We start from the raw sequence: 21734 nt of genomic DNA, 5'->3' as shown, positions 1-21734 counted from the left end.
TGTTGTTAACCAGAAAACAGAACCAAAAATACCCACACAGTGTTCCACTGCATGACAAAAATAGGAGGAGATTGCCTTGCTGTCTAATTAGGGTCTTGTGGTGACTTTCCCCCCCAAAAAAGTCGCTGTGGCCCAGAGTCTGATCATCAGATTTGCAGATCTAAAGACCTCATTTGTTGTCGCTGCAAGAGACATTTGGTCTCTGGGATAATGGCTGGTGCCAACCCACCTCGTAGGGACTGATCCGTAAACTAGAACTCTGGCTTGTTCATGTCCCTAAGAAATATAACTTCCTAGTGGACCAGAAAAATTTCAGCTGCACTGACCAGCTTCTTGTCAGCTACACTGACCAGCTACACTGACCAGCTCCTTGTATATTAGTTGAGCATGAAATCAGACTTGGGAAATTAGTTATATAAGGACATGCTGTGACATATAACTGTTATTGCCCAATAAACACATTCCAGAGTCATGACATACCTGCGTGGAAGGCTGTCATTCAAATAGGCTCATCTGCACACTCCTCTCCACACCCACCTGGGTGACTATTGCTAAATTTTGCCCTCTGACGTTGTAATTCGTATCACTGTATTTTCACAAGGACCATTTCCTTTCATTGACACCTTATTTAACTGAATTGTCTTCATTTGCTTTTTGATTAGGTAACAGTCCATTAATAATTACTAAAAATTTAATAAGGCAAAGCATCAGAAATCTCAGCTTCTGTATTGATTACAAGTGTTTAAATAGCCACTTATGAGAATTTTCTCTCGAATTTCCAAGCATTATAATTGGTTAAGCTCTTTAAAATCAATATAGTAAGCAGAAAATACTTCCTGGATTTTAATGTTATCAGAGTCTTGCCTTTCTTCCTGGAATTGTCCAAACCACATTGGTGAAGTTTGTCAATTGAGAATTTTCTCTTTTTATATTTGAAACAATTTCAAAATGAGGTTATAAAATATGATCATTATTTTGATACCATTTCAAACTTACATCAGGTCTCAGGAATAGTACAAGCAACTTCCCTTTATCCTTTTCCCACATTCATCAATTGTTTATATTTTGCCCCACTAGCTTTATCATTCTCTCTCTACAGGGTAAGTTGAAAACATTGTGCCCTTTTCCCTAGATTCTATAGAGTACATGTCTTAAAAACAAGGACCTTTCTTACATAGCTGTAGTACAATGATCGAAATCAGAAAATTTAACTGTGGAACAATGCTATTATGTAATCAATAGTTTGTTTAATGTTTTGAAATTGCTCCAATGATATTATTTTTAAGCCATTTTCTCGCTGGCTCAGGTTATATCCAGTATCATGCATTGGATTTAGTCATCTCTTCTTTTTGGAATTCCTTACCGCTGAACAGTTGCATTGCCTTTTTCTGTCATTTCTGATGTTGAGCTTTTTGAAGAGTACAAATCTAGTTATTTTGTAGAATCTCACTCAATTTGGGTTTTTTTCTGACTTTTTTGCATAATTAGATTCAAGTTGTATACTTTTTATGCATCTTGTTCTGTCTTTTTTACTGCATCATATTAGGATGGCCATGATATTGGTTTGTCCCAATTTTGATGGCAATTTTGATCACTACCTTAAGATGGTGTCAAGGTTAAGATGGTGTCCATCAGATTTCTCCATTGTAAAGTTAATTTCCTTTCTGTTTGTAGTTAAATAATTTGGGGAGAAGGTTTTTTTGAGATTATGTACAAATCCTGTTTCTAATATCTGCTTCCTCTTTTACTCCTCCCAATAACTTGTGTCAAGTAAGTACACGTATTCTTAGTCCATTTGACATGTGAGTGAATGGAAGCAAACGGGTTAAAGGAATTGTCCTAACATATGCTAGATATGGGGTTAGAACCCAGTTTTTGTATTCTTTTATGTGACATTTCTCCCACTTACTTTTTGTACAAAATCTTGGTCACCTGCTCTGCTGCTTTAGAACGTAACATCTTATATTTGGAACAACTCTGGAGGGTCAGTTAAACCTGGGATTGAGCTTGACTGTCACTTGTGGGCTGTGTAATCTTTGTAAAGTTTTATAAAATTCTGAATCTCAGCTTCTTCTCCATAAAAAGAGATAATATTACTCAACTTTCAATGTTGTTTCGGGATTAAATGAGACTATATTTTTCTCATGCACTAACATAACATCTATAATACAGTAAGTGGTTAATAAATGTGGATCCTTTCTCCTCTTGATTCCTTCAGTTTTTTTTTCTCTTCTTGGTTTTTAAATGAATAATATTTGCTAGGCTCTGTTTATATTCTGGGGATGTAAACCATTAGTTTTTGCTGAAACAGAAAGAGAGAGAACATTCACTGACAAAGTGAAGCTGTGGGTCTTGTAGGTATGGGGGAGAAGAGAGTGCCGCGTAGAAGAAACAACAAGATCAAAGGACCTGGATGGTCGTATTCTTGACATCTTTGAGGAAGAATAAGGAAGTCAGTATGGCTGGAGCAGAGTAAGTGAGCTGAGAATGAGAAGGATGAGATCAAAGAGGTGGTTGGGGCCAGATTGTGTAGGTCAACATCAGAGCTGGAGGTTTATTCTTAGGGAGATGAAAGACACTGTAGGATTTGAGGCAGAAAAGTGATTTGTTCCTTCTCTTATTTTAAATGAATCACGGTTGTGTGTTGAACTGTGTCACCCAATAAGATATGTTCAAGTCCTAATCCCCAGTGTTTGGAAATAAGATCTTTGTAGATGTAATCAAGTTAAAATAAGATCATACCAGATTAAAGTGGGACCTAATCTAGTATAACTGCTATCCTTGTAAGAAGAGGGAAATCTGAATGCAGAGATGAAGACCATGTGAAGAATGAGGCAGGGATTCGAATGATGCATCTACAGGCCAAGGAACACCAAGAATTGCTGGTAACTACTAGAAGCTGAAAGAGCGAGGAAGGATTCTTCTTTAGAGCCTTCAGAGGGACTGTAGCCCTGCCAACACCTTAATTTGGGACTTATAGACTCCGTAACTGTGAGAAAACACATTTCCTTTGTTTTAAGCCACCTAGTTTCTGGTAGTTTGTCATAGCAGCACATGTTATGGAAGATTATAGAGGACAGGTGTGGAAGCAGGGGGCTATTGCATTGTCTGTATGAAAGACAAGGGTGACATGAACTAAGGCAGTAGAGATGGAGATGCAAGATGTGGCCAGACTCTGGTTATGTTTTGTAGGTAGATAAACTGTACTTGGCATTGGATTGGGTGGCCCAAGCCAGGAACACTTTCCAGTGAAAGGAAGTGCTACTAATAATAACACAGGGACAACAGGCAGAATCTAGGGTGTATGATTATTGAACTGATGAACTGAATGTAAAAATGTGAAAGAGAAGAGTCAAGAATGACTCTAAGATTTGACCTAAAGTCCGGGATGAATAGAGTTAACCACTTATGAGATGAGGAAGACCACAGAAGGAGTGGTATGGAGAAGGAAATCATAAATTCAGTTTGAGGTCTGTTAAAATTTGAGATATCTATTAGACAGCACAAATGGAGAACTGAGTAGGCAGTTAGATGAAGGAGCCTGGTGTCCAAAGGGAAAAGTTCAGTGTAGATATATAAGTTGGGTTGTTAATAATGATATTTAAAGCCATGAAACTGTAGGAGATCTAAAAACCTAGAGAATGAATGATAGAGAAGGTATTGAGTCCTCCATATTTTCCTAGTAATTATTAGACTGCCAAAGACAATAGGAGGTGCTTCTGTTTATATCTGTTGATTGTTTGAAGGTGAAAACATAATAAATTTTGATAAGTTGAATCAAATTTGTTCAATTTGAACAATTTGTTAATTTGAAACAACAAGAGATTAGTTCTTTAATTGGTAATGCTCAGTGTTAAGGTGCTGGGGAATTATTCTAGTTAAGTGTTAAATATCAAATTGCTGCCCCTCAATCCCATACATTCTGTTTCCATAGCTACAAGATGAGGTCCAGAATTCTTAGTTTGTGAAAAGTAAAGTAAGAAATTGTGATGCAGGGAATCACAGGCTACGTTTTTAGAGACACTTCTTTGACAAATTTCTCTGGTTAAGTTTTCTCTTGTATTCACACCCAATTTGTATGTTGTGTGTGTTCAAGTTTTTGTGCATTTGATTTTCTTAAATTGTGCCACTACCATAGCAGCTGCCTGAATCCTATAAACAATCTCAGGATGACAAATGTGTATAAAAATGATGTCAGTATTTCTGAATTTGTAAATCTGTCTTGAACAGAGAAGCTACAGTAAAACAAGTGAGTGATGTAAGGTTGGGTGAAAAAGGGTCAAGAGGATGAGAGCCATCCACTGTCTAGCCATGCTCAGTATCAGACATCCCTCCCATGATTCTGCACACCAGGAAATGCAGCTGAGAATTGCCCAGCCTGGAAATGTAAGAGCCCCCATCTCGTACTTTTGATTTCCTTTTTCCATCTGCTTCTTGTGCCTCTTTGAAATATGTTGGCTCTATTTTACCTACAGCTCTAGCAATTCCAAATTGATTCCTAATCAGAAACGCAGCATGACTCCCTCCAAACTCTGTCTATTGGTAATTGGCTCTTTTTATATTAATATAATCCCCATGAAAATATATTAAAAATATGGTACAGTGACAGCAGAGTATCTACAACTTCAATTACATTAAAATGCTCTTAATGGGAGAGACCTTCAAGACGGCAGAGGAGTAAGACGTGGAGATCAACTTCCTCCTCACAAATGCATCAGAAATACATCTACATTTGGAACAACTCCTACAGAACACCTACTGAACGCTGGCAGAAGACCTCAGACTTCCCAAAAGACGCCCTCAGGCGACCTACACGCAGAGGTGGGGCCAATCCAAAGCTGAACCCCAGGAGCTGTGTGAACAAAGAAGAGAAAGGGAAATTTCTCCCAGCAGCCTCAAATCAGATTAAATCTGATTAAATTAAATTAAATCAAATTAAATCTGAGCAGCAGATTAAATCTCCACAATCAACTTGATGTACCCTGCATCTCTGGAATACCTGAATAGACAACGAATCATCCCAAAATTGAGGTGGTGGACTTTGGGAGCAACTATAGACTTGGGGTTTGCTTTCTGCATCTAATTTGTTTCTGGTTTTATGTTTATCTTAGTTTAGTATTTAGAGTTTATTATCACTGCTAGATTTGTTTATTGATTTGGTTGCTCTCTTCCTTTTTTTTTTAATACATAGATATATATATTTTTTCCTTTTTCTCTTTTTGCGAGTGTGTACGTGTAAGCTTCTTTGTGTGATTTTGTCTGTATAGCTTTGCTTTTACCATTTATCCTAGGGTTCTATCTGTCTATCTTGAGGACACGGTGAGGGGGAAGGGTAAGCTGGGACAAAGTGAGAGAGTGGCATGGACATATATACACTACCAAATTTAAAACAGATAGCTAGTGGGAAGCAGCTGCATAGCACAGGGAGATCAGCTCGGTGCTTTGTGACCACCTAGAGGGGTGGGATAGGGAGGGTGGGAGGGAGATTCAAGAGGGAGGAGATATGGGGATATATGTATATGTATAGCTGATTCACTTTGTTATAAATCAGAAAGTAACACACCATTGTAAAGCAATTATACTCCAATAAAGATGTTAAAAAAAAAATGCCCTTAATGCCCTCAATTAGCTAATTACAGTCTGTGCATGATTGGAAGAATGTTATAGGTTAAAATACTTTGTAAACACTATGAAGGTAAGAGAAGATGGGAGCATCTCTGATTAGATTTTAGAATTGTGCCCTCCTTGCAACACTAATTGTAGAACTAGCATTTTTTTTTTTAAAGAAAGACCATTAAAAAGGAGAAAGAAAAAAAATTTAGGAAAAATTCCTCTCTTAACTAAAAGGTTTTTTATTTTAAAATATCTAAAGTGTTTTTATTTTGATCATTTAAATACATTTTATCCAAAACTCTCCTAACAGTTATACTTAATGCTTGACCAGAAATGTTTTTGAAATTATTTTACAGCATTAAAGAGTTATAATTGAGAAATAGAAATTAATATTTTTAAGGTGTGTAACATGATGATTTAATGTACATATACATTGTGAAATGATCACCACAATCAAGTTAATTAACATATCCATCACCTCACACAGCTAACCTTTTTTTTTATTTTTGGTATAGTGAGAACACTGAATATCTATTCTCTTCACAAATTTCAAGTAAACAATACAGTATTATTAACTATGGTCATTATGCTGAGTTCACTGAGGAGTTTCAGGTCTGGAAATCCACAAAGAAAGAAAATACAGCCTTGATAGCTCTACTTTTGTGTTAATTACACATGAAGTCATAAGCCTTAACTCGTTCATGCATCTGTTATACAAATGAGCATTACTATGCTTCAGGTACTAGTCAAAAGATAGATGGTTGAAAAACTAGATACGGCTCCCACACTTATAAGATCACATTAGGGGTACTTTCTTGGGATCATCATATTTCAAGCATTTCAGAAAGACAAGCGGTGGAAAATGGACTTTGGGATTTGTCAGGATCAGTATCCACTACACCAGATCTCAGACTTTGGAATTTCCTTCACAGCTTTTGTAGAAAAGTATGTGTTTTAGTCACAGTTCTCCAGAGAATCAGAACCAGTCTAATATATTATACATAGAAATATAGAAAGAGATTTATTATAAAGAGTTGGCTTATGTGATTGTGGAGGCTGAAACCTCCCACAATTTGCCCTCTGCAAGCTGGTGGCCCAGGAAAGCCAGTGGTGTACAGACCCAAAGAACCAGGGGAACCAGTGGCCTAAATCCCAGTCTGAGTCTGAAGGCCCTAGAACCCAGAGCGCCGATATCCAAAGGCAGGAAAGATGCATGTCCCAACTCAGCAGAGAGCAGATTTGCCCTCTCTCCACCTTTCTGTTCTATTCAGGCTCTCAGTGGATTAGGTGATCACCACCCACACTGGTTGTATACCTTCTTTATTCAATCTATGGATTCAAAGGCTAATCTCTTCCTGAAACATCCTCACAGACACACCCAGAAATACTCTTTTACCAACTATCTGGGCATCCATTAACCCAGTCAAGTTGACACATAAAATTAATCATCACAAATGCTGAATATATATATTTTTTCATATGCTTATTTGCTATCCATATATCATCTTTGGTGAAATGTCTGTTCAAGACTGTTGCCCATTTTCTAACTAGATTGTTTGTTTTCTTACTGTTTAGTCTAGAGAGTTCTTTATATATTCTGGATATGTAATTTGCAAATATTTTCTCTGCATCTGTGGCCTTCCTTTTCATCATTGTAACAAAGTCTTTGGCATAAAAGACATTTTGAATTTTGATGAGAACTGATGTATTGACTTTCACTTTTATGTATCATGACATTTGGTGTCATGTCTAAGAACTCTTTGTTTAGTCCTAGGTCATGATTTTCTTCATCATTTTCCTCTAGATGTTTGATAATTTTACTGTTTATATTTAGACCTATAATCTATTCAAGTTATTTTTAGGTATGGGTTTTTGTTCCAGGTTCTTGTTTGTTTGTTTGTTTTGTTTTGCCTGTAAATGTCCAATTGTTCAAGCACCATTTTTTAAAAAGACTATGCTTCTCTGTTGAATCACTTTTGCATATGGGTCAAAAATCATACTGTATGTGGGCCTATTTCTGAATTCTCTATTCTGTTTCATTGATCTATATGTCTATTCTTTTGCTAATATCACATTGTCTTGATTACATAGCTATACAGCGTCTTAAAAATCAACTAGTGTGATTCCTCCAACTTTATTCTTCTTTTTCAAAATTATTTTTGCTATTCTAATTCCTCTGCCTTTCCATATAAATTTTAGAATCAATTTATCTATATCTACAAGGAATCCTCCTGGGGTTTTTGACAATAATTGTGTTAAAGCTGTAGATCAATTTGTGGAGAACTGACATCTTTACTATGTTGAGTCTTCCATTCTATGAACACAGGATTTCTCCATCTATTGATTTCTTTCATTAGCATTTTGTAGTTTTCAGCTTACAGATCCTATACATGTTTGTTAGATTTATATCTAATATTCTTTTCTGCTTTGGGGAGTGATTACAAATAGTAACAAAAATATTTTAGCACCAAGTATTAAACATATATATAGCTCTTTGAAAATACATGAATTTTTTGTTACATTTCCCATTTTGCAGATAAAATGTCATACAAGGACAAGTGTTCAGAATCTATTGTTCTAAACACAAGCTCCAAATATATAGGATTGGGTCTCTTTCACTGACCCAGAATAGGGTCTAATATGTAGTAGGTACTATAAATTTGTTGAAGGAATGAATTTTAAACATTTAAAACATTTTCAGATGTTTTAGTTACTTACTTTTCAATTAATGTGAATGTGATGGTGAATCACACACAAAAAAACCCATGAATGCATATACATATTACTTCTCAGAATTTCTCTACAGGGTGGGACATGCCCCAAGGAAATCTTAGCAGAACATCCAAGAGAATAAATATGGGCTGAAAGTGCTCTAAAATTTTAAGTTTTCTGAGGGCCTAAAATATAAGTCCCTTGTTCACTGATGATTATTGCCTGTGTCTAGTGCACTCTGTGGGACAAAGCCACAGCTCAGTGGACATTTGTTGAATAATTAAAGAAATGTATGACTGAGGGAAGGAATAATTAAGATAATAAAAAATATATGACCTCTAACTGTTCAACATGGTTTGTATCATTGCATTCTCTGTATCTAGAGATGTGGTTTCTAATTTTCAAGTTTGGATCATACAATATTAATTTTTTTTAAATTAAACTGATGAGTATATATAAGCATTTCCTAAGTCATTAAAAATTCTTTTTATATGATATTAATAGGTAGGCAATATCCATTAATTTCTATATCATATTCTGATATGAATAGTCTATCATTTAAAATAACTCAATGTATATGCTGTTTTCTAATTTTTTCACATGTGTAATTAATAATTACATACATAAAATACATATATATTTATGTATTTGGTTATTTCCTTAGTATATCTTGGTGGGAGAATATTTATTTACTTAATATGCACACATATTTTAAGATAAATGATACATATGCAAAATGGCCCTCCTGAAAGAGTTTTCCAATTAATCTTTGCCAAGTGGTGTTAGGGTGTTGTTTATCTTAAACTTTAGCCAATGCTGAGAAACATTGTTGTTTCCTATTTGAAAGCTGAAAATGAAATCTCCTTATTCTTTTCATTCTTATTTCTCTAGTAACTTGGAAAGATAAAAATTTTCGTATAAGTTCATTGACATAAATGTGTCAAATTGCTTTTAGAGTCTATATGTCACTTTTATCCTGCTTCCTCATGTTTGCCTCTAAGAGAAGTATTTGCAAATTGGCAGTTGCATGGATTCTCCTTACTTCCCTCCTTGATGTACATGCAATTCACACTAGAATCCTTCTTTCGAATCTTAAGATGAGGGATGTGGTTGTACATATCCCTTAAAAAATTTCTGGAGTCACTGTGGGGCTGCACCTGATGTATGTATTAAAAGATTATTGTGAGTTGGCTGAACTATTGGTTGGGAGAAAGGTGGAGAGTAGACAGGGCAGGAAAGGGGTGTGTGCAATAGTATGCTTGTACGAGCAAGCACAAAGGTGTGGCAACAAACTTGGTGTGTCTGTCTCATGGCCTGTGTCCTAGGGAGCAGGGAGAGATAACTAGATGTGATGTCTTACTCTGTTTCTTAAAGTATGTTGGATGTAACATTTTATGGTCTAAAAATACAACTACAGATTGTCATCTTATTTCCTCTGGATAGCTTTAGGACTGGTTTGACAATGTCTGTTCATTTTGTAAACTGAATAATTTAACTTCCTTTTATTAGTTTTGAAGTTTCTACATAAATATCTGCTTTTTCACTTTTGAATACCCTCAAGTTTAAAAGACTGATGTGAGAATACTAGGAACTTCCCATTAAAATGAAGAGAATATATTAATTTAGGAAGTTATGGGGTTTGCTTTCAATAAATAAAATTTGGAAATCTTAAAAGCCAAATAATCTTCTGGATGAATTTTCTACAGAAAATACCTATTTATATAGTATGTAAACACAAACGTGCATATGGGGGCGGGGGGTTTGTTTATTTATTTATTCAGAAGTGAACCATTCGACAACCATAATAGCCTTTGCATTGAAGGAGCAATTTTCAGGAGGCATCCATATCCTAGAAATGGCAACAAAATAATAGCTCTGGAAATAACGGAAAGTGGAATGAATATAAGACCTATATGCTGGTGACACCAAAAGCCTTGCTTCTAGGGAAGTTCTAAGCACTTAAATGCCATGGTGAGCCTCTGACGGTTCTCAGTTGCTAGATGATAATCCCCCACCCCCCCACCCAACCACTTTTCTTCCTCCTGTACATTTTCACCTTCCCCGCTCACTTATTTCAATTCTTTCTCTAATCCTTGGATCTCTGTTTCCACCTTTCTTCATAGGCATTTCTCAGCCATCCAGAACTACCTGGTGACACTGGTAGCATTTGGGAGACTCTTCTAGTTACCATACTAGGTTTATTAATTTGATAATCCCTCCTCTGTTAACCTTGGGCCTTAATACCCCAGATGTGGAGACATTCAACGCTGAAAATGTAACATGAGGGATAAGAAAAGCAACATAGTTTATCTGTGGTAGAAAAAATACTGAACTGGGGGTTAGAAGACATTCTTTGTAGACCAGTACAGTCACCAGAACCTTTCCAATGTTTATATGAATGTAATGTTTCCTACATAGTTATAAATATTTATACTTATAGATTATAAATGCTATTTAGGCAAGTCTTAGCTAATGCAATAGGACAAGAAAGGAAATGAAAGGTGTACTGATTAAGAAGGAAGAAAAGACTGTCCTTTTTCACAGATTACATATTCATCTATGGAGTAAATCTGAATCAACAAAATAACTCTTGGAATTAATAAGCAGTTATATCAAGGTTGCAGGACACCTGTTAAGTGTTAATACACAAAAGTCAATTGCTTTATTATATGCCAAGAATGAACAAGTGGAATTTGAATTTAAAAGCACAGTACTACTTACACTAGTACCTCCCCAAATGAAATACTTAGGTACACCTCTATCAAAATATGCACAAAATCTATGTGAAGAAAATGACAAAGCTTTGGTGAAAGAAATCAAAGAAGAACTAAATGAAATGGATAAATATTTCATGTTCATGGATAGGAAGACTCAATATTGTTAAGATGTGAGTCCTTGCCAACTTGATCTATAGATTCAATGCAATCCCAATTAAAATCCCAGCACTTTATTTTGTGGATATCAACAAACTAATTCTGAAGTTTATATGGAGACACACACGTACAAAAAAAACCAGAATAGCCAATACAATATTGAAGAAGAACAAAGTTGGAGGACTAATACCCCGGACTTCAAGACTTACTATAAAGTAAGTCTTACGTACAGTAATCAGGACAGTGTGACATTGGTGAAAGAATACACAAATACATCAATGGAAGAGAATAGTCCAGAAATAGATCCATGTAAATATAGTCAACTGATCTTTGACAAAGGAGCAAAGGCTATACAATTCAGAAAAATAGTCTTTTCAACAAATGGTGCTGGAATAACTGGACAAAAACATGAATCTAGAGATAGACCTTACATCTTCACAAAAATTAACTCCAAATGGATCTCAGACCTAAATGTAAAGTGCAAATCTATACAACTCCTAGAAGATACAGAGGAAAACTTAGGTGACATTAGGTTTGGTAACACTTTTCAGATACATTACCAAAGGCACAATTCATGAAATAAATAATTGAAATATGAATGTTATTATAATTAAAAACTTCAGCGCTGCAAAAGACAACAGCAAAAGAATAAAAAGACAAGCCACAGACTAGGAGAGAATATTTGCAAAAGACATATCTGGTAAAGGACAAAATAAAGAATTCTTAAAACTCAACAATAAAAAATAAACAACCTGATTTTTAAAATGGGCCAAAGACCTTAACAGACACTTCACAAAGAAGATATATAGATGGCAAATAAATGTATGAAAAGATGCTTCATGTCATCAGAGAAATGCAAATTAAAACAGCAATGAGATACAACTACATACCTATTAGAGTAGCTAAATTCCAGAGCACTAACAACACTAAATGCTAGCAAGGATGTGGAGCAATAGGAATTCTCATTCATTGCTGGTGGAAATGCTATATGGTACAGCCACTTTGGAAGAGTTAGGCAGTTTCTTACAAGCCTAAACAGGCTCTTACCATATGATCCAGCAGTCATGCTTCTTGGTATTTAGCCAAAGGAGCTAAAAACTTATGTCCACACCAAAACATGTACACAGATGTTTATAGCAGCTTTATTCACAATTGCCAAAATTTGGAAGCAACCGGGATGCCCTTCAGTAACTAGTGAATGAATAAACTGTGGTACCTGTAGGCAATGGAATGTTATTCAATGCTAAAAAGAAATGAGCTATTAAGTCATGAATAGACATGGTGGAAACTAAATGAACACTATTAAGTGAGAGAAGCCAATCTGAAAAGGCACATACTGTATAATTTCAACTAAAGGACATTCTAGAAAAGGCAAAATTATGAAGACAGTAAAATAATCAGTGGTTGCCAGGGATTGGGGGGAAGGTAAAATGAATAGGCAGAGTACAGAGAATTTTTAGGGTAGTGAAACTATGTGTAAGATACTTTAATGTCATTATACATTTGTCCAAACCCATAGAATGTACAGCACCAAGAGCGAACCCTAATGTAAACTATAGACATTGGGTGATAATGATGTGTCAATATAGGTTCATTAATCGTAACAAATATCCATTCTGCTGGACAGTGATGATAACGGAGGAGGTGAGGGGTATATGAGAAATCTCTGTACCTACCTCTTCATTGTACTGTGAACTTAAAACCGCTCTAAAAATATAGTCTTAACATGCAAAAAAAGAGAAAGATTTACTGTATATTTTTTCATCATAATGGAAGCCCTTATAAAGATCTGATGATATGACCTAGCCTGGTCCTGAAGCTAAGGGGTTATTTATGATGCTAAACTTGGGCTGGAATAGTGCCAGCAGAGCCATCATAGGGTGGTATATCCACAAATAGATGATGTAACTTCAGAGACAGGGGTTGGGAGCAATAAGACTCAGCTATCCCTCTCTACAATGTCATTCTCTTTCCTTGTTGACTAACACATTTCTGGGCAACATTTAATTTTGAGAACTTTCTTCATTAAACCATTCATTCACCCATCTCAAATTCAGCAAATACTTAGTTGAGTAAGTAGAAAGTGCTAGGCGTTAATACATTCAACAGGTATCACTGATCACCACTGTGTTTCAGATACAACAGTGACCAAGACTATTTTCCTGCCCTCGAGGTGCATTTAGTCTAATATACTTATTTGCACATCAGAAATATAAGTGAATGTCATACCAAGTAGAGTATAATATATGAGAATGATAAAGTGATATGGAAGTTCATAGAAGGATGACTTTTTCATGATTGTGGGTGTCCAGACAGAATTAAGCAAAAAAGGGTGAATTCAGAGATGAATAAACAAGTTAGGTGTGGGAGAACAGAAAATATTTTAGTGAGGGGAAAAGATAATAAGTTGTACAGAAACAGGAGGGTAGAAGCATACTAGGAATAGGTATATAGTCCACTTTGACTAGAAAAGAATATGAATAGATGAAAAAAGTAAGAAGATTGAGATAGACCAAGGTCAAATTACAGAATGATAAAGTCATGGTGACTATGAATCTTAAGAAAACAAGGGAAAACGCTAATAGTGAAGATCAGAATGAAGGAGAAAATGTTCTTAATGAAATCTCTGCTGGATCCCCTAAGGCTAAAAGGTATAAGTGTAAATAATCATTTTAGATGTACAGGAAACCCAGAGAAAGCATTATCACAAAAGATCATTTCTGAAATTGAGACTATTAAGTAAAAAGAAGATAATCCCCACTTACATGGAAGTGGTAAGTAAATAGGTACAATTGGCCAAAGATAGGGATATTTATTTCCATACTTACATTTTACGTTAACAGTTCTTGGAATGTGATGCGTAAAGAGATGAATAGAATCTGATTGAAATAGAAAATTGTCTGTGGAGTGGCAATGCAGAAGGAAGAATGGATTTAATGGTAAATAATATAATTTCAAAATTTCAAGGAATCTTTTTATGCATCCTCCACTACCCACCCCACTACTCGGATATATTTTCGATAAAAAAATAACTTGGGAGAGTAAATGAGTTAATATCAAAGGGAAGTGATTCAAGCTGTTAAGAAAGGCACTCTACAACACCAACCTGTTATTACTAATGATCACAATAATAATGACAAATTGCTGCACAGGTCGGGGGTCTGCACCTTGTCTTTGAGAGGGAGGAGAAAAGAAAGAGCCAGTGTGTTCACACTGCCTATAGCACTGCATGGTATGGGAGCGAGGCAGGTAGGAGAGTAATTTTTCCCAATAGCTGAAATTCACTTCTGGCATCTTTAGACATAGAGAATCATCAGATAACAGTTAACAAAAAAGTAGTAGGAGGAGCCCAAATGCCCACTAAATGTAAAAGCCTCAGCATTGTGCTGGGACACAACTGTCAGTATTAGACTCTGCTGTTATGATAATGGCACGTATTTGGCACTCACCTATGCCACCCATCTGTTGGCTGTTCTCAGGATGGAAGCAAGACAGCGGGCTGTTTTCTTTCCTATTCAAAGCATGAGCAGTTTGCCACTCCTCATTTAGGATTTAATGTGCATTTTAGGGCAATTGCTCCAGCAGGAAATGACAAGGTAGGGAAGGAGAGAACAGCTCCTGGAGACCACAGATTATTCAGAGCCAGCAGAGAGAAGAGCTGGTGAAGATGTTCAGTCTGAAGGCAGCCAGTTAATTCATATGTTTGAGGAATTCTGTGGTGAGCCTTGCTTCATGCCAGGGTTGGAAAAATAAGAGAGACTAAGAGCTTTTTCTGAACACAAATTTATTTTCTTTTTTTCTTTTTTAAACTTTGGGTTTATTTATTTATTTATTTATTTTTGGCTGTGTTGGGTCTTCGTTTCTGTGCGAGGGCTTTCTCTAGTTGCGGCAAGTGGGGGCCACTCTTCATCGTGGTGCGCGGGCCTCTCACTATCGTGGCCTCTCTTGTTGCGGAGCACAGGCTCCAGACGCGCAGGCTCAGTAATTGTGGCTCACGGGCCCAGTTGCTCTGTGGCATGTGGGATCTTCCCAGGCCAGGGCTCGAACCCGTGTCCCCTGCATTGGCAGGCAGATTCTCAACCACTGCGCCACCAGGGAAGCCCTATTTTCTTAATACAATGGAAGTCTGGCCCAAAGATGCTTGGTTATTATTGTTTCCTTGTCATCTCCTCAATTCTATTTGTATTGTGAACTAGACAAAGCTCAGACACAGATCCTGAAAAATATTATAATCAAGTCTGATGAAATTCTGATTTCCTTCTAATATCTATTTGATCAGCCACTATAAATCCCTATTTCTGTATTTCTTTCTGCTCATTAGACTATGTACTCACTGAAAGCAGGGGCATATTCATCTCAGTATTGATGATGTCTAACACAGCATCCAGCATGGAAAAGATAAAAGCAAATATTTAAAGAAAGAATGGCAAGAAGGCTTAAGGGGGATTCTTTACCCATAGCCCAGGTCTGTAATCAGGTCCTTGTGTCCAGTCACCTGAGATGACAATGTATAGTACCTTGGGAACCTTATGCAAAAATCTCATGGCTCTCAGAGAAGCCACACTGTAACCATCAAATAAGTATGTGTGTATTTCCAGGGGGAGAGGGGAGGCTGGAGGCTTCCCAACAGCACAATATGGTAGCCAGAGGATTCCAAACATCCAAGTGTTATTTAACTGATGCCATGGCCGGAACCAACCAGGAGACCATGATGACACTTCAGTTTGAGAACCTGGAGTAAGACTTACGGTCATCTCCACCACTTGGCCATTGGAGACAGTTAAGGATCTGACACACCGATTTATAGGAGACTTAGATATACTTTATGCCAACTCATTATCCACCAAGACTGAAAGCAGGACACGTACTGATGAAAAGTGGTGGGACTGTGACTCAACCTGACCCGCAGCTGTTGATTGGCGTTCTGGTATCAGGCGGCCCCTGAAATTTTCCTGCAGTCTCTATGTACAGCACCTACAGACAAGTAGAGTGATGGCCATTTCTTCCCAGAGATAATTTATGGTGAAGTCTCTCCTCTAGGGAAACTTTTTTCACAAAAGTTTTAATTTAACAATGATTCTTCATAAGATGTAGTTTTCCCTGAATGTTCTTTGCCTTTAGGCACCTGTTCTGGAGCATTCTTCCCTCTGCTGTGGTGGTGCCTGAGATAGAAGAGTCTGCAGCCCAACTGCTGCTGCAAATAATGACTTTTACCTCCCAGTATAGAATCTCAGGCTTCCGAGCCCCACAAAACGTAGAGAAAGGAAAGGAAAAGTTAGAACTTAGAGAAGGGAAAGGAAAAGATGGAATAGTGGAAGGAGAGATACTTTGGAACCAAGGAAAGAAAGAAGAAATGTCCTTTGAGTAGAGATAACCCCAGCTGAGGAGGAAGGAAATTCTTATCTCTGCCTTATTTTGTGAGGTCATAGAGGTGCCTTCTGACCTTCAATTTCTTCTTATATAATATATTGCTCCCTTAAATGTTCAACAAATAAGTCTTGGTTACCTACTCTATACTATGGCCATTGTCTCCCAGCTCTCCTCGAGGAGAAAAATTTCTTGTCTCCCAGAAGCTCTACACATAGGAGTATGTCTTCTTCACCCTCCTTCATCTAGCCTGAGGATTGAGCTCTACTTCGTGGGGGAAAAAAAGAGAATAAAAACAAAAGCAAAAGAAAGAATTATGAAAAAATAAGCCTCAGCTATTTTCCACTCTTATTCCGATCTTTCATAGACGGAATGATAATCGTTTATTTATCCATCCATCCATATTTTCAATAAAAAATTTTATTGAGTGTGTAGTGGGAATGCACACTGCTCAAAGGGATGGGGATGTAAAAAGACCTTAGAATCACCAGTTCATGGTTCTCAGTGAGTGGACAAAGATGTAGTGTATCTGGAAGCATTGTCTGCAAAATAACTTACGTGGAATCCATTTTCTCTCAATCCCTACTTCCACCTATGTTTTGACTTATATAATTTCCTGCCAATTCTACATGCATAAGTTATTCATCTGCTTATACCACTCCTGTCCTTCACATCAATAAGCTGTATATGTTTGAAATTATTGTGATCACCAAAAGTACGCCAATTACCCCTAAACACACTGAAGAGCATCCTAGAAATGTTGATAAAGAAAAAAATTAATGTGCAATGTACAAGTTTGTTATCTAAAAGCTTGGAAATCTAAGATTTACCTTTGATTCTTCTCTCTTACTTCAACATCAAATCCATTAACAAGTCCTCTTAGATACACCCTCAACTATATTCGGAATCCATCTCTTCTCTCCATCCATACCACCACCATCCTCATTCAAGCTTCCATCCTCTCCATCGTGGACAACTATGATTGTGTCCTCAGTGATCCACCTGCTCTGTCATTCTACAGTCTTTTTCCACACAATTGTAAGAATAATCTTAAGGTAATCTAAATTTGATTATGCAACTTTCCCACATTAACCCTCCCTTGGTTTCTCATTACACCCGTTACTCAACTCAAGCCCCTTGTCTTGACCTATAAAGCCTGTATGATCCAGCTCCTACTTCGCTCTCATCCTTATCCCAGACCACTTATTCTTTAGATCTTTCTGCTCCAACCATATTGGGCACCTTACTCTTCCTAGAGTTTTTCCAGTTCATAACCATCTTATAGACTTTGAATTTGCTATGATTTCCTCTGATTTTAAATATTATCCCTTAGGCCATTACACGGCTGCCTTCTTATCTTCCAGATTTCAGCTTTGCTAGGAGAAACCTTCGTTGACTATCCAGTCTACAATGCCCTCCTAACTCCAGTCACTGCCACCTATCCTGATTGATTTCTTCCTGGTAATTGTAACGATAATTTACACGATTCTTGTCTGCCTTTGCTGATGAGAATGTGATCTCTTTGGAGGTGAGGTCATGCCCATCGCATTCCTATTCTATAATCCTCAGAATCTAGAAGAAGACCCACAACAGAGTAGGTGCTCAATAAATATGTGTTGGATTTTTTTAAATGAATTAATTCATTAAAGAACAGTAGCCTGAGATGGATGGGTACTCCCAGACCCTTAACCCTGAGGAAATTTCTCCTGTGCCACTTGTTGGCTAAATAAACAAGAACAAACAATAAAACCAAAAATCAAACAAAAAACAGACAAATTAACAATTGAAAGCATTTTAACTAATTACTGCAAATAAATACACCAAAAAACCCCCCAAATCAACAAATAAACACACACACAAAATCAATAACCACTGATTTTATCTAATTTATTGCTGTTTGCTCTTCCTGTTGCAAGACCCAAGTATTTCCTGAACTGAGGGCCATCTTCAGCTCTTTCAGACACCACTACCTTTCTCAGGTGATCCATTTAGTGGTTTCTTCCACTCGGAGTAATGTTTTCCCCAGAATTCTACCACCACAAGCTTCCAGTAGAAATATCTGTGACACACAGATATTACAGCCATTTTTCTCCCAAAAGTAAAAAGAACTGCCGTCTTCTCACAAGGGGCCCCCAACACTCCCAAGGTGGCATCTTTTTTTCCTTTCCAGCGACATGAATGCAATCCCAGGCACACAATAGAAGCAGTGCCAACAAAGTCTATTCTTCTCAGCCTCACAAGCAGCCTCATTACTTGCTAACTGCAAACATGGTTTGAAGCTGCTGCTCCTGCCAAGCTGAAGTCTTCAAACGCCGGGGTTGAGTGATTGAAAATTCCAGATTATAGGCAGAAGGGGATGAAGAGTTGTTTAGAGCTCTTGCTTATCCGCTAAAAGCCTCTGGCCAGAAATGGCTCTCTGCTTGAAGGAAAGTAAATTTCTTCCACAGCTGAAAATTAATGTGTTTTGAGGGAAATCTAGGCAGGACTTGTGGCAGGGAGCGTGGCCTACAGGCCTGGGGTAGGCATGGGGAGTGATAACTAGCAGTCATTCCTCAAACCAGGGAGGTCCCTGTCTGGCAATAGCCAAGGCTGGGAGCCCTAAGATTTAACTGTTTGTCTCAATGTGAGATGGGATTAGTTATGCCATTGCAGAAAAACACCTCTGCAGGTTGATCATGGCTATAATTCTAATTGTATCGTATTTGATGTGAGGGCTCTGTTTTATCTGACATCTTGAAAAACTGGACCACACATCATTGGACCTGGAAGTGCCAGGATTCTGGTTGAATATTCAAGGATATAAGGATTTTCGCTGGGTTACTGAAATCTCTTTATCTTGAATTGTCTTCAACACCAAACTGTTCTTGAATTACAGATTCAAGTAGGAAGAAGAAACAGGAACAAATTTCCTCTATTCTCTATCACATTCTCTCAACATTCAACATATACATTCGTTCATTCATTCAATTATTAGAAATTATGAATTGAATTCTTTCTGACACATGTTAGGTGATGGTTATGCAAAGTATTTGGAGCAATTCAGTAGCATGGTCCCTGCTGTCAGCTGCCTCATATTCCCCCTGGGGAAACAGAACAGACGCTTAAACAAATACTCATGATGGAATGTGATGAGTCCCATAGTGTAGGTAAATATCAAGTGTTGGAGAGCCCAGATGTTGGAGTGATTTGTTGCACTCACTTTTGGAAAGGACTTGACAAAGGTGGAAACCATAGAAATTAAGTAGAATGAGATTTCCAGGTCTAGATTGGGGATGGAGGAATTGAATAAGTGTTTTTCTAAATAAATAAACACAAACACGCAAACATATTTAGAGATTATTAGCTCTGGGGGTAAAGTTGTGGGCAGACCCTTTGAAGAATATAAGGAAGATTTTGCCTTTCTCACTCAAAAAATAATGCCCATAAACATACCATTTTTAAAAATGTAATTCCAAGGAGATCACAGAAGGCTCCATAGCAGGTACAGATGAATACTTTAGGAAAACTTTAGTCTGAATCCCTTTAGTTCATTTTCACCTTTAATGCAGTATTTCTCAAAGTAAAGGCTGGGAGCCAGCTACATTAGAAACACCTGGGATGTTGCTTAAAATGCAGATTCCTGGGGCCCCATTTCAGACCTATTAAAAAAGTTTCTCTAGTGTGGGGTTCAGGACTCTGCATTTTAACAACAGTTGTGTGACTCTGGGCAATGAAAAGCTCCTGGGAGATTCTGGTGCACACATTCTAAACCCTGGAGCATTTCCTGTTTATTTGGACTCACTGTGACCCTTTTAAACTAGGGGCATTGCCCACCTACATCTGCTGAGAGGCCTAAAGGACTTCACTCACAGAAAATCACCTATTTAGGATACCCTGATTCCCATCCTTCCTGCGAGTTCCACATAGTGAAGTTCAGCTTTTGACATCAAGTGCCATTTATGCCTACCTTGTTCCCATGGGTGTGTCTTATCTGCCTAACAAGACTGCAAATTCCCTGGGCTGTTGGGTCCTTGCTTTTCATCTTGTATCCTAGATGGCTGGGTGCATGGCACGTGCTTAATAAGTATTTATTCGTTGGTTATGGAATCAGTGTTCTTTCCTCTTATTCCTTGAACACAGCTGGCTAGCCTCACTGTCATTCCATCAGGATCCAAATGGTTTCTATTTGTGGTTGTTTTTTTTTTTGCATTTTGTTTTCGGCTGGTCTTGTACACCCCTGTGTCTACATCATCTGGTCTGTTTTATGAAGAAATGTCTTGTTAGATTTATCCTCAGCTTCGCTTCTCCCTCCCCGGCCTCCCTGTGGTTCTTTCACAGAAAGCCCTTTGTGTTGAGCAAACAGGCTCTAATCTGCACATCTTCCTCTGCACTCCAACAGGGCTGCCAGGTGAGCATCCCGACACCGGCCTGGAACAGCTGTTCAAGTGGTCCTGAGCAGTGGGCAGTGATTGTGTGTGCAGTTCTCTTGTCTGATGGGCCCTGGGTCCAGCACGCTCGGGGAGGAAACCACAAGTGCAAATGTTTGCCTTGCTGCCTGGAAGTCCTAAAAGCAGCTGCCTGCTGATTGATGATAACTTGCATAATGACACCGAGTGTTCAGATGCTGCCAGGCGTGAGCGAGACCCTGTGAGCTCCCCTGTGCAAGCCCTGGCTGGTTGGCCAAATCCTTATCTTTCAGCATGCAGGCAACAAAGATGGCAAGAGCCAGAAGGTATCTGATCCAAAGATGCCCATTACAACCCTGATGGTTTTAACACATGGAGAGAGCGAGGGAACAGCTTGATGCTTTCCGCTTGCAAAGTCACTAAGAAAACTACACACAGGGGCTCAACACAGACATGGTGCCTCTATATCGGAATATCAGGATAGGATGTACTAGTAGTTTTATATTTTAATGGGTAAAATGGAGTCTATTACGGAGCTAGTAGAATTGGCTTCTAGAAACATTTCTTTTTTTTTTTTTTAGGTTTTAATTTTATTCTATTTTCTGTATAACTTTAAGTACATAAAGGCTCATTTCCACAGGCCTCAGGAAATAGGTAGAAATCACAGGACAATCTCTCTTCCCACCAAAAAAAGTTGCATATTTTGGTAAAGTGTTTGTCCTAGAGGAAAAACAAATTTACAATAGCAATTCTGTGCAAGATTTTTACACAAGACCTAAAACCA

At 37.6% G+C, this 21734-nt stretch overlaps 1 long non-coding RNA gene across 1 annotated transcript in view; it reads left to right on the top strand.

The window, feature by feature from the left end:
- LOC309614422 overlaps nt 1–21734 on the top strand; it is a 173112-nt gene that overhangs the window by 75596 nt on the left and 75782 nt on the right. The gene's annotated exons all lie outside the window — the stretch shown is intronic.

This window comes from Balaenoptera borealis, assembly GCF_965194805.1.
Source record: "Balaenoptera borealis genome assembly, chromosome: 16".
NCBI lineage: Eukaryota > Metazoa > Chordata > Mammalia > Artiodactyla > Balaenopteridae > Balaenoptera > Balaenoptera borealis.
Note: the sequence above shows the minus strand (reverse complement) of the source record. Positions and strands in the feature narration are given on the sequence as shown.